Source organism: Lissotriton helveticus, chromosome 6 (assembly GCF_964261635.1).
Source record: "Lissotriton helveticus chromosome 6, aLisHel1.1, whole genome shotgun sequence".
Classification (NCBI taxonomy): domain Eukaryota; kingdom Metazoa; phylum Chordata; class Amphibia; order Caudata; family Salamandridae; genus Lissotriton; species Lissotriton helveticus.
The window spans coordinates 1,369,474,057-1,369,488,720 of NC_136067.1; the positions used below are offsets into that span (position 1 = coordinate 1,369,474,057).

Sequence of the window (14,664 nt, forward strand, 5' to 3'; positions counted from 1 at the left end):
CTTGTGTCAAAAATCAACACAAGGGTGCTTTTTACTTTAAAATATAATGTTATATGCCATATTTGAAATTTCTATCATTTCTCATAATTTCCTGAAATACGTGTAATTACCCAAAAGCAAATTGCACACGGCAAGGTCTAACTATTGCCAAAGCTTCTTACCCCGCAGAACACTGTGTATATATATATGCTAGGTTTCCCAAATTGTTTGCACACTGAGGCTCTATCCCGCCAACCGAGCATTTATTTTCCTCTACTTTTTTAGGTCGAGCTGGTGTAAGCAGCACGAAGCGCTGCGTCCAGCGAAGCCTCTATTGTTATCCACTTGTTGGGAAAGTCCTGTACGTAAGTCATACCTTCTGGAGTGGGTGCAGTCCTAGTGCTGAGCCACAGTACGCGGGGGTGGAGGGGTAGAAATACATTGATGAAGCCTTAGATGATCTCTAGTTGTTGTCGGAAATGGATGAAACTACAATCTCGCTTCAGGGCAGAGTCGAGGTCTGGTGACGGAGAGGCAGCGTTGATGCAGAGCTTTCGATTACTTCTCGGCGCTCCTATGGAAGACTGAGAAGTACTACAGGCAAATTCCTGACCAGTGGCACAACAGTCTCTAAAACCATAAGCCAATGAACGGCTACCATGGATTTTATCAGCCAATCGTAAACCAACACTTTGGCTCACCCAATGAACAACAAACAATTATTCTGTCCCTAGCTGTAGTTTCTCAGCCAATTCAAAGCGACTTCCCTTTGCCACAACCAATAGAATGTGTTTCCTCATACCTGAATGTTTAGTGAACACCTGGGTGTGCAAATCTCCGATGTTGCTCCTCGTAAAGTGCAGGTCAGAAGACGTCAGGTGAAGAAGTATAAATGGACACCGTATTTCTTTAATTAACCGACTGTCCGGTGAAATTCTGGACAGGTAGTGATCAAACTTAGTAAGGAAGTTTTTATATTGTTTTCTGGGTTTACCTGTTTGTGTGGGTGAGATTAATACGTTTCAGTTGCTAGCTCTACCCTCCCTTGCTGGTAGTCCCTTTTGCAATCAAACCAAAAGGTTTTAGGTGTGGGAACGAACATTAGATTTAAATCGCTGACGATAGGTTGGCAACTATGCCCCTTCCGTTTCGCATTTTGTCATGTCGATTACTACTGTGCCTCTGCCCTGGCAGCAGCCTCTCTTTCATCACTGACCACCCGGGGGCATCCAATTGTGCTTGTACGGCGTCGACCAGCCCTGCACTTCCCACCTTCAGGGAAAGCAGCCACCGGCAGCAGGCTCGCTTTGCAGGATGTCCTCTACCGACACGCACCTCTGCTCTCCTTCCAGTGACCCTGAGGACGTCAGGAGCGGTTTCCTCGTTGGCTGCAGGGTTGTTGCCCACAGAGGCCCTTCAGGTGCACGAGGGGGGTTCAGTTGGTGTCTGGGTGCCTCTCACGACTCGGGAGTACCTCTGACGCTGTGGAAGCAGCGTGAGAGGCAGGCTAGTTTCCAATCCCTCTTCTCATGGGGAAACCTGATGTGCAGGCTGAGGGTGCTGGTGGAGGCTTCCCCTAATACAGATGCAGGCCGGTATGCGCGCACCACGCTGGAAAGGTGCGCTTCTTCCATAACCCTCCTCCTCTTACATTGGGGCCGTCACCTGCAGATTTACCTGTGCTGCTAGCTGCTGGAGTCCAGAAAACACCAAAGGGCCTTGACTGGGACCCAGTAAGGCTGAGTCAATTTAACAAAGGAACAGAACAAATGCCAATACTGGACTAGACTTTCTACGTACTTAATACAAAGGCCTTTATGAATGAAACATAACGGTCTGTTTTTTGAATTACGTCACTAGATGATTTATTTAATCATTCATTATTTGCAAAAACGAAACTTTTTTGTGCATAAACAAATATTGAATACACTGACAACAACTTTATATACAATATAATCCCACAATATACATATTCACCACACATCCACAAACATCTTTGTCCATCACACTCAAACATCACTTATCCTCATACCGCATTCACTCAAAAATAACATCACCCCATAGGGGACAAACAAAAGTCCCAATGTCAAAATTAAACAAACAGTGGATGTAAATAATCTTCTATGTACAGTGAATTTCTTAGATTGTGTATCCTTTTAACAAAATCTAGAATTAATCGCACTATTTGTGCATATTTTCTGTCTGACATGGGACCCGGTCGGCGCGTTTCGAACCCGATGGTTAAAGGGGTTCTCCTCAGGACCAATATATTCTAAAAGAAAAATGAAATAAACACATTTAGACAACCTTCTCTGACAGGTCTACATGTTCTCTACTCCGTACCAACCGGCTACCACGTCCCTACCTTCAAACGCCAGGGAATGGAGGCTCTTTTCTTTTATCTGGTGTATGGTCACTAAACACAGAAGACAGGGAGACACAATGTGACAGAAGGGCAAAACATAACTCAACTGTTTAGACACTCTAGCTGCTGGAGGGCCCACCGCAGACTGCCTCGCGCAGTGGACCATCCACTGTCACCAGGGCGCAGGCGGTGTACCTCATGCCAGCTGCTGCAGAGACGATCCCCTACGTGCTCACCTGTGGCCAGTGCTCTCCCTCGCCCTGCTGGTCAGCAGCGTGCAGGTACCAGGGACACGGTACGGGCTGCCACACGTGCATAGCTTCTTTGCCACGCCTGCTGTACATCAGCCTACCCGGGCCTCACCTCATGCCCAGCGGGTAACTGGTCACTGCTTACGACTGCTGGCAGGGTTGACCTCAACAAGGGCTTCACTCTCCCCCTTTGCAAACGTCAGTGCTGCTGCTGCACTCAGGTCCAACCCGCTTGTCGCCATTCTAAGGGTTAGAGCTCTAGGCCCTCATGCAGTTGCATTATTCACACAGACACATGGTTAAAATATCTGGAACTGGCCTAGGGCACGTGGGCCGGCCCCTTCAATAGACCGTGACCAGCCGGTCACTTCACGTATGACATATATCATAATCTTCAGATTTCTTCTTTAACTGCAAGGCTTCAAACTGCTGGAATTCCTTACATTTTTGGACATAGTTTGTTTTATAACATATTATTTATTACGGAGTGTTTAAAAAAAACTCGAATTGTTGCCACAAATTAACGGGATTTCTTTGCCTACAAAAGCAACTCTGACTCACAAGTGATATGAAACTCAAGGTCGTTTTGAGAAATGCTCCTCGCGGGACCTGTCTGCGCCCGGGCTCCCATCAAGAGCTTCTACTGAGAGGCTGCTCCCTAGGGCAAGCCACAAGACAGAGTTGGTCTGCTGCAAGAAATTCTGCATTAAATGATTTCTTGGAAAGCCTCGAGAGTTTTATAGGCACAAAAAGAAAGGAATCTTAGGTTCGGGCTAATGTTTTGCAGAACATCCGTTACAAGAAGGGGTTTCACTGAGTAATAGACCCCGCTCATTATTCTGTCAGTGAGACCAAAAACATATTTTAAAATAGGCCTCGTCTTTATGCTTGAGCGCACCTCAATATTTAACTCGCCTTGATGATTGCTTTCACTCTATCTATCTATCGCCCCTCACTCTATCTATCTATTGCCCTCACTCTATCTATCTATTGCCCTCACTCTATCTATTGCCCTCTATCTATCACCCTCACTCTATCTAACGCCCTCACTCCCTCTATCGACCTCACTCTATCGCCCTCACTCTATCTATCGCCCTCTATCTATCGCCATCACTCTATCTATCTATCTATCTATCTATCTATCTATCGCCCTCACTCTATCTATCGCCCTCACTCTATCTATCTATCTATCTATCTATCTATCTATCTATCTATCTATCGCCCTCACTCATATCTATCGTCCTCACTCTTATCTATCGTCCTCACTCTTATCTATCGTCCTCACTCTTATCTATCGCCCTCACTCTATCTATCTATCGCAACACCACAGCATCACCCAGGCATCACAGCATCACTATGCTCTACCACCGCATCACTGAATGCAACAGCATCACTCGTCGCCACCACATCACTCAGTGACACCACAGCATCAATCTGTGCAACCATTCAACAACAACTGGTTCAAATATGTTCACTCAATGTTTCAAGCTTTATTACAAATGTCACAAAAAGATGTTAATATTTCACTTCTGTTCTTGGATTTTCGTCACAATAAAATACACTGAAAATAATCTTCACAAAAGTTATTTACAAAAGTTTAAGCTATTGCCATTATAAATTACAAAAACTTTTATTTAAGCATTAATTATAAAAAAAACATTGTTATTTGTAATATCAATACATCTAAGTCACGTAAATACAACACATATTGCATTACAAATGCTATAGGTGTCACATTTGCGAAAGTTATGGCATTGTAAATGGCAAAGCTATTATTTTCGCTATTTTCAAAACCAACACATGAATAAAAAATGTGTCATTTACAATACCAATAGCTCAAACTTTCCTAATGCGAGACCTATTGCATTGCAAATGCTTGTCTTAGGTGTGAACAGATTTAAACTTTTACCAGCCTAGTTGGGCAGTTGCCAATTTCAGACTTCCTAAAACTGCTGAGATTGTCAAGTTTTCACACTGCTGAAATGTTCTTTGAAAAAAGTGTAGGCTTTTAAAAAAAATCTACACCTCAGAGCCAGACCTAATGCTTTGGTCAGCACCTGTTTTTATTTTTATTTTACATTTCTGCCTCTATCAGCTGTCCCTCGTCTCTACGGCATCCTGAGTCAATGCACTCTAATTGAGCTTGTGTTCTTTATAAGCTGTTCACTCACGCAGGATACATTTCTACTTAATATTTATTCCACCCCACGAAAGCGCATCACACTTTGGGTTGTGGAATGGAAGAGGCAACCCACTTTTCCTGCGACAACAGCTAACGTTGTGAAGATAATTTCTAAAATTGGATCTCTTGGCATTTTAAGCTACGTTTATATTGTAAAAAGAAAATAATTCAGGGGGCCCAGGGTTTTTGTCTTAGGAGCCTTCTGCGAGTGTTTCCCAATGCTGGGGTTGCCCACTCCTAAGTCTTCATATGCCCACCTCATGCTTATTTCTTCTACATTAGACTTCCTGTTTCTTTATATGATTATTGCAGATTTTCTATCTCTGCTTTCTCATTTTATCACTGTTCTTTTCCTCTTTTGTGCTTTTCTCTGACTTACTGTGCGTCAAAGTTTAATGACTTCAACAGAGTTCTGGTCCCCAAAACTGAGTGCCAGCATCCACCACCTACAACAACTGGCACAAACTAAGCACTGTTTTTTAAGTAAGACTTTGTGTACTCTGCGGGCACATAGCACTGCCTTTGACCTTTTGGAAAATAAAAAGTAATAATTGCTTTATGCTAACAACCGTGCTTAATTTGAGCCGGTGGTTGCAGGTGTGCACCATTTGCACTAATTTTTATGGTACTGGCATTTATTTTTCCTTCACAAACTTTGATCCAGAGCAAGAGAACGAAAAACACAAAAGGGGCAAAGAAGGAGTAATAGGAACCAGGCTCTTATCAGAGAAAGATCTAATATTGGAGCTTTGCATTGCATCCCGTGACTTTCTTTCCAAATGGTTTACAGTGAGTTGTTTTAAGAGCTTCATATCTAGAGCAGTTCACAATAGAAATTCATGCAGCTGTGTCTGATAACCCCACCTCGATGGTCCTCACGCACAACATGAAAACACGTCCCCTATAGGCTAAAAACAACATACTCTCAGACACACACCTTAAACAATTTAGCTTGGTATTCGTGGGGGTAAGTACTTCATTGACCCACATAAGGGTGGTAATCACTATCCAAATGCTTCAATACTATAGAATACTACAGTTTTCCAAGGGCGTGCCTAATTGGCAGATGTGAGTAGCAAAGTCCCTGACGACTGTGCGAGGTGATGCACCAGCCACGAAGATATTTCTGGTGAAAGCTAGAGATGTGTAAAGTTACTAGTGAGCAGGGCTCAGTATGCCTCCATTTTACCTGCCGATAATGGCAGCTTGTGGGCGACATCTCTGCAATATTGTGGTCAGGGCTTTATTTGAGCCTGTGATTTGCAGGGCTCCGACCAGCACTTAATTGTCTGCACCAACACTTGTGACAGTTGCCATATGGTGGCTCTGTCTCTTTAATTTGTGGATTAGCTCAACCACCATTGTTCATCAATGCAATATACATAAAAAATGACTAAACCTTCCGCCCAAGCCGTTCCTATAGCTTTGAGGGCCTGGAATAGTCTGAATGGTCACACTGGTATGAGTGTGATGGTTAGTAGTTGTGTTGGTACTGTCATTGGCAGCGCTGGCGAGAGCCCCAGCACTTACTTGTTTCCTTATTAAGCACTGATTGTGGTTCAGGAGGACTGAACCAACTACCCAGGGATCAGACAGCTATCCCAAGGCACTGCGACCAGCCTTAACAGCGGTTGGTGTAGTTTGATTTTTCCAACTGGCAGGGCCTGGTGTACATTCGTCTTCTATTGCCAGTAAAGGCAACTGGCAGGTCATATCTTCACTAGAGGAAGAGCTAGCAAGATAGGTGCAAGTGCCTATGAAGGCAGCTTGAGACATTGTGACCAGACATGATGTGGTAGGGGGCAGATGTATTTTTCCTTGCAGGCATGGCTCAACCTATTTTCATCTTCTAATGCTGGTAAAGGCAGATAGCGGGTCCTTTCTTTGCAATGGCATACTTTCCTCTTCTAATGCCGGTAAAGGCAGACATGTGGGTCATGTCATATCACAGTGTGAAGGGTCAACAGGACCAGACCAATTGGCTAGGATTCAGCAGGCCTGGTAGGGACATTGCGACAAGCTTTAATGTGGTATGGGGGAATGTGAGATAGGCAGACCCGCTCCCTGTAAATAACCTATCATCCCTAATTAGCCCAAACTCTATACCCCGAAACACCCCTTGCTTACCTCTTCCGTCACAGTACGACAAACTGCCCCAACAACTCCATCCCCGGAAGAAAGGGTTAACATCATCAGCCAGGAACCTCTGACGACAGAAGGAGGCGGGACTGCAGAGGTCAACGACGAATCAGACAGGAGGACAGGGAGTCAAGAAGGGACAAGAGGATTGGAGAAGGGGAACCCAGAAGACGCGGAGAGGAACATCGCGGAGCCCAGCCATGTTCGCGGAGAGAAAGGTGGGACCAGTTCCATCAGAGCTGACGAAAGAGCGGTGTATGGAACCGAGGAAGGAAGAACCGTTCCTGAAGAAGATGAGCCCCCAGAATCCTTGAGTGAAGAGTGGTGGTCGCCCAGGGACAGGTGACCCCTGCCGTAACTCCAGAGAGTAACAGCTCGCCAGGTACGGCTGTAAGAAGGGAAGGGGAATGGGAGACGTAGAGGACAGTTAGAACGAGAAGAGAAAGAGAAAGGCGGGAGCCAGTGGGAGAGGTTGCCCTAAAAGTAAAATGAGAACCGCAGTGCCAGATAAGCGACCAGGCCTGGCGTATATCTTGGTGCATGCCAGCCATTGTTCACCGGGTTGGTTTTTTTCTTTCTCTTCTCTTGGGTGGTTCCTTTTTTATCTTGTTTTTTTGAATTTGGGGTGCTTTATGGTTATTCCTCCTTCTACTATGCAGAGGGGACCATACTGTTGAGAATTGGGTTCGAAGGAAACCCCAATCTGAAAATGTAATCCAAAAGCGAAGGTAATGGGGATAGACAGAGTACACAATCACCTAAACTATTGCGTACTAACCTTTTCCAAAGACCTAGGACGGAAGCCCAACCTGAGAGCTGCAACCCCACCTGATAACAACTTAGAATTCACGTCAGGAAGAAGTATTGTCCTAACACCCCTGGGTATGGTGAAAGATTCGATCCCTCCTAAGATCAAACACACCAGAACCGTGTCATTCAGCTTCCTTCCTTTGTTTTTTTGTTTTTTTGGGCGTACCAGGGATGACACACCACGGAAGTTCAAATCTGCAAAGAAAAGACCAAGAGAAGGAGTGTCACGAGAAAAAGAAGACTATAAAGACCAAAATGGCCATCATAATACTGTTTTTTTTTTTATCAACTGTTCACCCAAAAGAAAAGAATAAACGCCAAAATAGAAAAGCACATTCTGCCTTCTCGATTTGTCTTTCACCCGTCCCTCTGACAGGGAAGTTCGATTTTTGCTTTCTGGCATGGAGCAGCATACTTGCAACTTGTTGATAAAGACAGATTGCAGGTCATAGCTTCGCAGTGGGAAGGTTCCGCAGAATGTGGCCTAGTGCCCAGGCATCAGTGAGGTAAGCCCAAGACGTAGTGACCAGCCTTAAAGTAGCAACACATAGAGGTTTTCCCTTCAATGAGACTGATTGGCCCAAGAACCGAGTTCTTGCATGAACAAGACAGGCAAAAGCGCTGCTCTCCCACAGTGGTAGCTGCGACCAATCAAAACAGGTAGGGAGGCGCTGGGAAATAAAAAATATAAATAAAATAACTTACCTGCCGCTCCCCTCCTGGCCGCCTCATTGGTCCTGCTCCTCTCATCCCAGAAATGGATGGGCCTGAAAGCACAGGCTCTGCACTCAATCCAGACGCTGCTCTCATGCTATACCTAGCAATAGAGCAACACCAGAATTTGTCTGAGCGGCCTGGTTTGCCACTCAGACAATGCCTGGAAGCCTGTGGCGTTTTTCTAAACCAGCTGTTGAACACAGCAGGTTTTGAGAAACATAAGTGCTCATGTCTGTTTGGCTGGCCTAAGACGGCCAACCAACCTGCATGTGCAGTTATAAGTGTACACTACTCCTCCCTGCCATGGTCCTGCCCATCCACTCCCAATCTATCTGCTTTGGACTACAAACGTAAGTAGCTCAGATAGAGGTAAATAAAATGATAATAATGTTTTAGTGTTGTTTTGTTTATCATCTGCTGGCTGTGGGGCGACACTCCTCTGCCATTATGGAGGAGCCACCCCTGCTCTGCTAGGGCAGACATACATTTCAGAATCCAGTAGACTGAATCAAAAGACTCTGAGGTTCAGAGCCTTCATTCAGAAAGGTTGAATTAGGAGTTGCCCATGACAGGAAATAAGTTATTGGCTATTATTATTTTCGTTCAATGGGCTCCAGCCAGAGGTGAGAGCACAGTGATTTGCTTCATAGCTCTGCTCTTTCATAGCACTACTCTTTAATTTTAGAGTAGCTGTGAAGTATTGAACAACTACCATTGTGAACCCCTGTGTAGTGTGCTGCATGGTCGTCTGTACTGCTTATAGTCTGCGTGCTCATGTACAGATGGCTATACTGCATGTAATGCCTGCACTGTGCCAAAGTTGAGTGTCTCGAACTGTGTAAGTTGGAGAGAGAGCTGAGGGCTCAGCCTCCTTTGCTGAGGTGCCGGTGGGCACATTCACAGGACGAGGGACTTGTACGGACCACCCAGACCAGATGGCCTAAGCTTAGAGTGGGCGAGTTAGTAGCTGCACCCAGCATCAGAGCTGAAGAAGCAGCAAAGAGCTGCCCAGGAATGATGGCTCACTAGGCACAAGACTGGCCTAAACAGTACTAAGTAGCAAAGCACTAAACCACAGAGACTGAGTTTGTCATGTGACCAGTAAGAAGAAGCCTGAGGGATCTTTTAACAATCCTTTTCATTGTTACCCATTAGTAATGCTCACGAAGTACAATGTTTCAAAGGCATGGACTAGAATGAATAATAAAGTTTGTGTGTCACCACCATATATACGGCACCAGAGAAGTGAGTCAGCATTTACCATAACTATTTTAATACCTACAACTTTTATTGTGGCTTCATGAATTGCCATAATGAGTTGTCAACCTCTAGCCTGCCATATCACAGTTCGCCAACCAAGCTAGTAATATGTTCATCATACTAATAGACCTATTCATGCGAATACGTTAGGTGATCAACTTCATGAATTTCTTACCATTCCTAGTAAAATCCACAACACATTCGGGCCACAAAATAAGAGGCATAGTGCAACGGTATTCAATCTATAAACAATATCTTTAGGAGTGCTTAAATGAGTAGAACTCTTTGCTGGTGGTGAGACATTCATACTCGCACCTTAAACAGAGGGGGAAGGTTGTTTTTAAACAGCAACACTGCTCACCTGCTGGTTTGGGAGGTAGCAGCCAGATCAGCACTGGAAGAGATTGTAATACCAGTCCTGTATTGTGTGAACAAGCTTTAAAATGTCAAGTGGGAAGGCAAGTGCAGTGAGAGATTCTCCCCAGCCCCGCTTTCAAGCGGTGGGGCAATCAGTGCATTTTAACCGACAGATTTTTTCAGTGCATCATATAAAAAGTCAAAGTGGGCCTAGCTACAAAAGATGCGCTCTGTTGAGTTGCTCAGCAAAAAAAAAATAGTTCCCTAAAGAGCAAGCAGTGTAAGGACACACATACTTGGGCGATGCTCCAGGAGAAGATCAAGTGCAAGAGGAGGGAAGTGGCCACCGCAGAACTGACCAGCAATAAGCAAGCAATTGAGAGTGGCTTTGAAGCCAATAAATGGTAAGTAATGGGAGGTACTCAGGCCCACTAAGAGTAAACAACATGCCTCAAACAGACCGCAAATGCGCTGTCTAGCAGAGCCCTAAAAAGTGTTTTAGCAAGGCTCACAAATCTTATAAGAGCAGGCTAAGACTAAACAAATTGAGAAATACCAGATCGGTGCCACGCTGTTGTCCTAGCCCAGATAACAGAAGCAGGCAAAGTCGCATTTCCTAATTTTTTAGGTCTGGCCTGAGCCAGCGCATGCGCTGTTCTGGCGAGACATTTAGTGAGTGGGGCTTTAAAAAGCCGACCACAGCTTTTTGACTGGCATAGAGCGGCGGTTCCGCGCACAGGCATGAGCAGAGGCGCCATCTGGCTTTCCTCTCACTCTCCCGAGTGCACGTGCCTCGCTCCTCCTCTGCGTCTTGCTCTCGCTTTTATGCCCCTCCCCCACCACAGAGCACAACTCGCGGCCACGGGTCTTGTTTTAAATTCCTTTTAGAGCGCACACGCGCACCACACCTGGGCTTGTCATTATTTCCCTTTCGTTTTACCATTTGAATCTAAGTCGGGTCTCCTAACATTCTCATTTTGTTTGTCCCTATTCGTCCTTTTTTTTTGTTCCCCTGCAGCTTAATTCGCCCTTTTGCTTTTCTTTCAAGGCACCTATCTCTTTCTTCTCTTTTTATGCTCGTTGCCACTTCTTTTGCAATTACTTCAAATTTCCCGAAATCTTCCCTTTACTTGAGTCTCTACTTCCTCGTCCTTTTTTAAATGCAAATTGCCTACAGAAATTACACTTTCACTCCCCTTCGTTCACATAAGTCCCCATACTTGTGGGATATTTTGGACTGGAGCATTTTTTTCGCACAGCAAGAAAAACGGAATGCAATGCTGGCCACCCTGACCATGCCAGCTCAGAACTGATGCACTCTGCGCCACTATGTTCTCATACCTCAGGTCCCTGAGCTGATTCACAAAGCTTGAGTATTAGGAATTACTTTAAGTGGGGCCTATGCACTTTTGGCTTTCTTCTGCTGCATTCTGATCCAAACATCTAAGTAACGCACCCAGGAGGCCCGAACTGCAAATCACCTATTAGGGCAACAAAAGTGTGGCTTGTGTTACAGTTCATGGAGCAGGTGACCCAGATGTTCTGACTGTGTTATTTATTTTCGGATATGGTCTAAACTGAGTTGCTTATGGTTGGTTCTTGTATTTCTTTGGACGCATTGTTACCCAGACTAATCCACCAGCTGGTTTCGCTTCCACTCATATGACACACAGGCTGCCAATTGGTTTACCCCAATTCACGTCACGCGCTGCCTTGGCTTTGACCCCGGCCTGCTTTCATTCAGAGTTTTCTTGTTGCCATGGCGATGTGGCGTGCAAACAGAGCGTGAGCAACTTCCAGTCACAGAGTACTTTAAAACATTTCACACACACCTTTTAACAGACGCACAAATGTTATTATATAGTAAAACACCCTTTTTAATCGAGTAGTCGTAAAGTGAAATTGCGATTATGAGTTGACCTTGGCGGTTTCTTCTACACAGGAAAGAGGTGAGACGCAAAAGGCCGAGACAATAAAGACATTAGGACGACGTGTGATATAACTTGTCATGTTTGGCACAAAACCTTGTCAGGCTATGCATCATAGTGCAGACACAATGTGAGCAAAAGTTTTGAATTAATGTTTTAGTGTACAGGATGTGACCAATATGAAACTCAGAAAACTGGGCCTGCACAATATTGCAATTCACTATTTTTTTCATCGGTCTGGCTGCTGTCACAATGAGCAGGTGGGAGTGGAGAATATCGCAGATTTAATGACTTATTGTGTGCATTTCAATCTCCTCCACCTGTGTCAGTCTCCCTGTGTTGTCCAACCCAGCATTTACATTCATATTAAGAGTGAATACGATGCTTGTGAAAGGCACCAGAGTGACAACACTGGGGCCTGAAGACCTTTCCATGAGTGTGCACTCCGAACCTAGTGCCCACTCATCACTTTTCACCAATGCCAGCTCTTCCCACTGCCCACCATTGCCTATTCCTCACTGCCAATTAGTGCCTGTTTCTTGTACCAGCCATTAGTTCTAAATCCCCACACTGTCCACAAGTTCCTACTCCACACTTTCCACCTTTGCCCACTTCCTATTCTCAGGGCCACTGGATTTGTGATTGTACGGCTGCAGCGATTTTTGCATAATTATAGATGATCCACATTTGCCACATAATCCATCATCTGCCACATAATCTGAAGATTTTTACAAAAATGAAAATGTGTTTCTAGCTCGAACAGTTCAAAAGTTACTAAACATACTTGCAACACAGGTTGACGCACAGTGGAAGGCCCTTTTGAAAGCTGGACGTGTCACCTTTCTGTTGTTTATTGCTGAATATGGGGGTTAAATTGGTACTAATGAGGCGCAACCAATGCCCATACAGTGTTACCAAGTTTAGCAAGCATTGGCATAGTCAATAGGTCTCGCCCTTGGGACCTTATAAGTGTTTCGTTATCCATCACAATATCCTTGGTGCAACAACATCAACTGTTGCATGGCTAAACACTTATAAGGTCCCAAAGGTGAGACCTATTGGCTATGCCAATGCTTGTTTAACTCTGAAATGGCATTCACTATTAGTAATGAAAGTGAAAGTTGTTCTGGGAGGAAATTCTAGAAAGTAAGGAGGATGCCTCATTATCGAAACTTGAAAAAACAAGTTTACCTGGGATCAAAGAAAAGCATTGGGCTCACATGAAGGGTTGAAAGCAGCAGGGTAACATGAGGCAGGCTGATTCACTCTTACGCAGTTAGGGCAGCAACCTAGAAGTTCTTTGTCTCTCACTGAACACTTGCTGGCTGCAAACCTGGCCAGGGTCTGAGCCACAATGCAACTAGGGCTCGCGCCACTGGTGCCCGTCTGCCTTTGAGAGCCTTCAATAGCTTGAGAGGGGTTTGGTCCATGAATCCCGTTCCAACTCTTGGCTTCCTTAGGCCTAGCAGCAGCAGGTGGGTTCTGGGCCTTCTGAAGTTTGTGTAAGTTCTACACAAGGTGCCAACCTTAATTGCTCTTCCACTTCCGTCCTCCTTCATGGAAAGTAATTATTCAGCAGGAGTCCGTTTTTTTTTCTTTAAATAAATAAACAAATAAAAATGAAATGATGCATGGCTGCTGCTTATCTCACCAGTTCCAATTCTTTCCATTTTGGTATCCTTGTACTCACTCATCCGGCCACATCTCTGCCTGTCGCTGCAGCCATAAACATGCACCCAGCATTCTACTGCCCTGTGGCTAAGCTGGTTAGTCCTTATATTTCATATGTGTGTGTCTATCTATCACCTACCCTCACCCATTACACTATCAAACGGGAAGGGCACCTTGGAAGTCAATCATCACATACAGCACGAAAAGGCCCTCAAATCAAAAACAGCATCCCTCCCAGCCACACACTGTCGCAAGGTAGCTTTCTACCCATGTGGGTAAGTGCCTCCGTGCTTAACTCCGATATTTTGGGGCTACTTTTTACCCCAAAACAGTGGCGACAACCTCTTCTCACTGCGCATTTGCTTTCAGTATTTTTTAAATTCAAGTGTCTTTTTTTCTTTTTAATTTGCTTCTGTTTTAACTCATCCATATCCGCTTTCTCCAATTTTATTCACCATGCAAGGTAATTTTGCCAATTTTCATAGTTTCTCATATTCAAGTCGGCCTTCCAAACCTTTTATTCCAAGAATACGCACAAAAAGCACCATTCGTTAAAAGCAGTTTATTTTAATCCAATGCATTTCGGACCTCCATGGGGTCCTTCGTCAGGCAAAACTGAAAGAACAACAACAACATTTTTAGACTCGTGTTCAACCTCTTATCGACCAACAAAATCTAATCGTTAATTGCACATACTTAACATTGCTCGATAGCCCAGTGAAAAACACACCCCTCTCTGCGCTCCCATTTTCCACTTTATCGTAACCCTCTTCTTCCACCCTTCTACTCGTCCTCCTCCGTCTTAAGCAAATCTTCCCCATTTTATGAAACTACTACCCGTTTCCACAACATTTCTTCAAAACCCGATTCTATTGTCTATGCATACCTGCTGTAATGGGTCATTCTCGCATGTCGAGCGAGCAAGTAAAATCTGCTTTGTTCATTAAGACTGCTTTCCTTTAAACCTTCTCCTTCCCGCCTCTTCATCTAAACCCTCCCTCTCTA

General features: G+C 44.7%; 1 protein-coding gene across 1 annotated transcript in view; it reads left to right on the top strand.

The window, feature by feature from the left end:
• The window catches only part of SYNJ2 (synaptojanin 2), a 724,073-nt gene that overhangs the window by 495,714 nt on the left and 213,695 nt on the right, over positions 1-14,664 (top strand). The window lies entirely within an intron of this gene.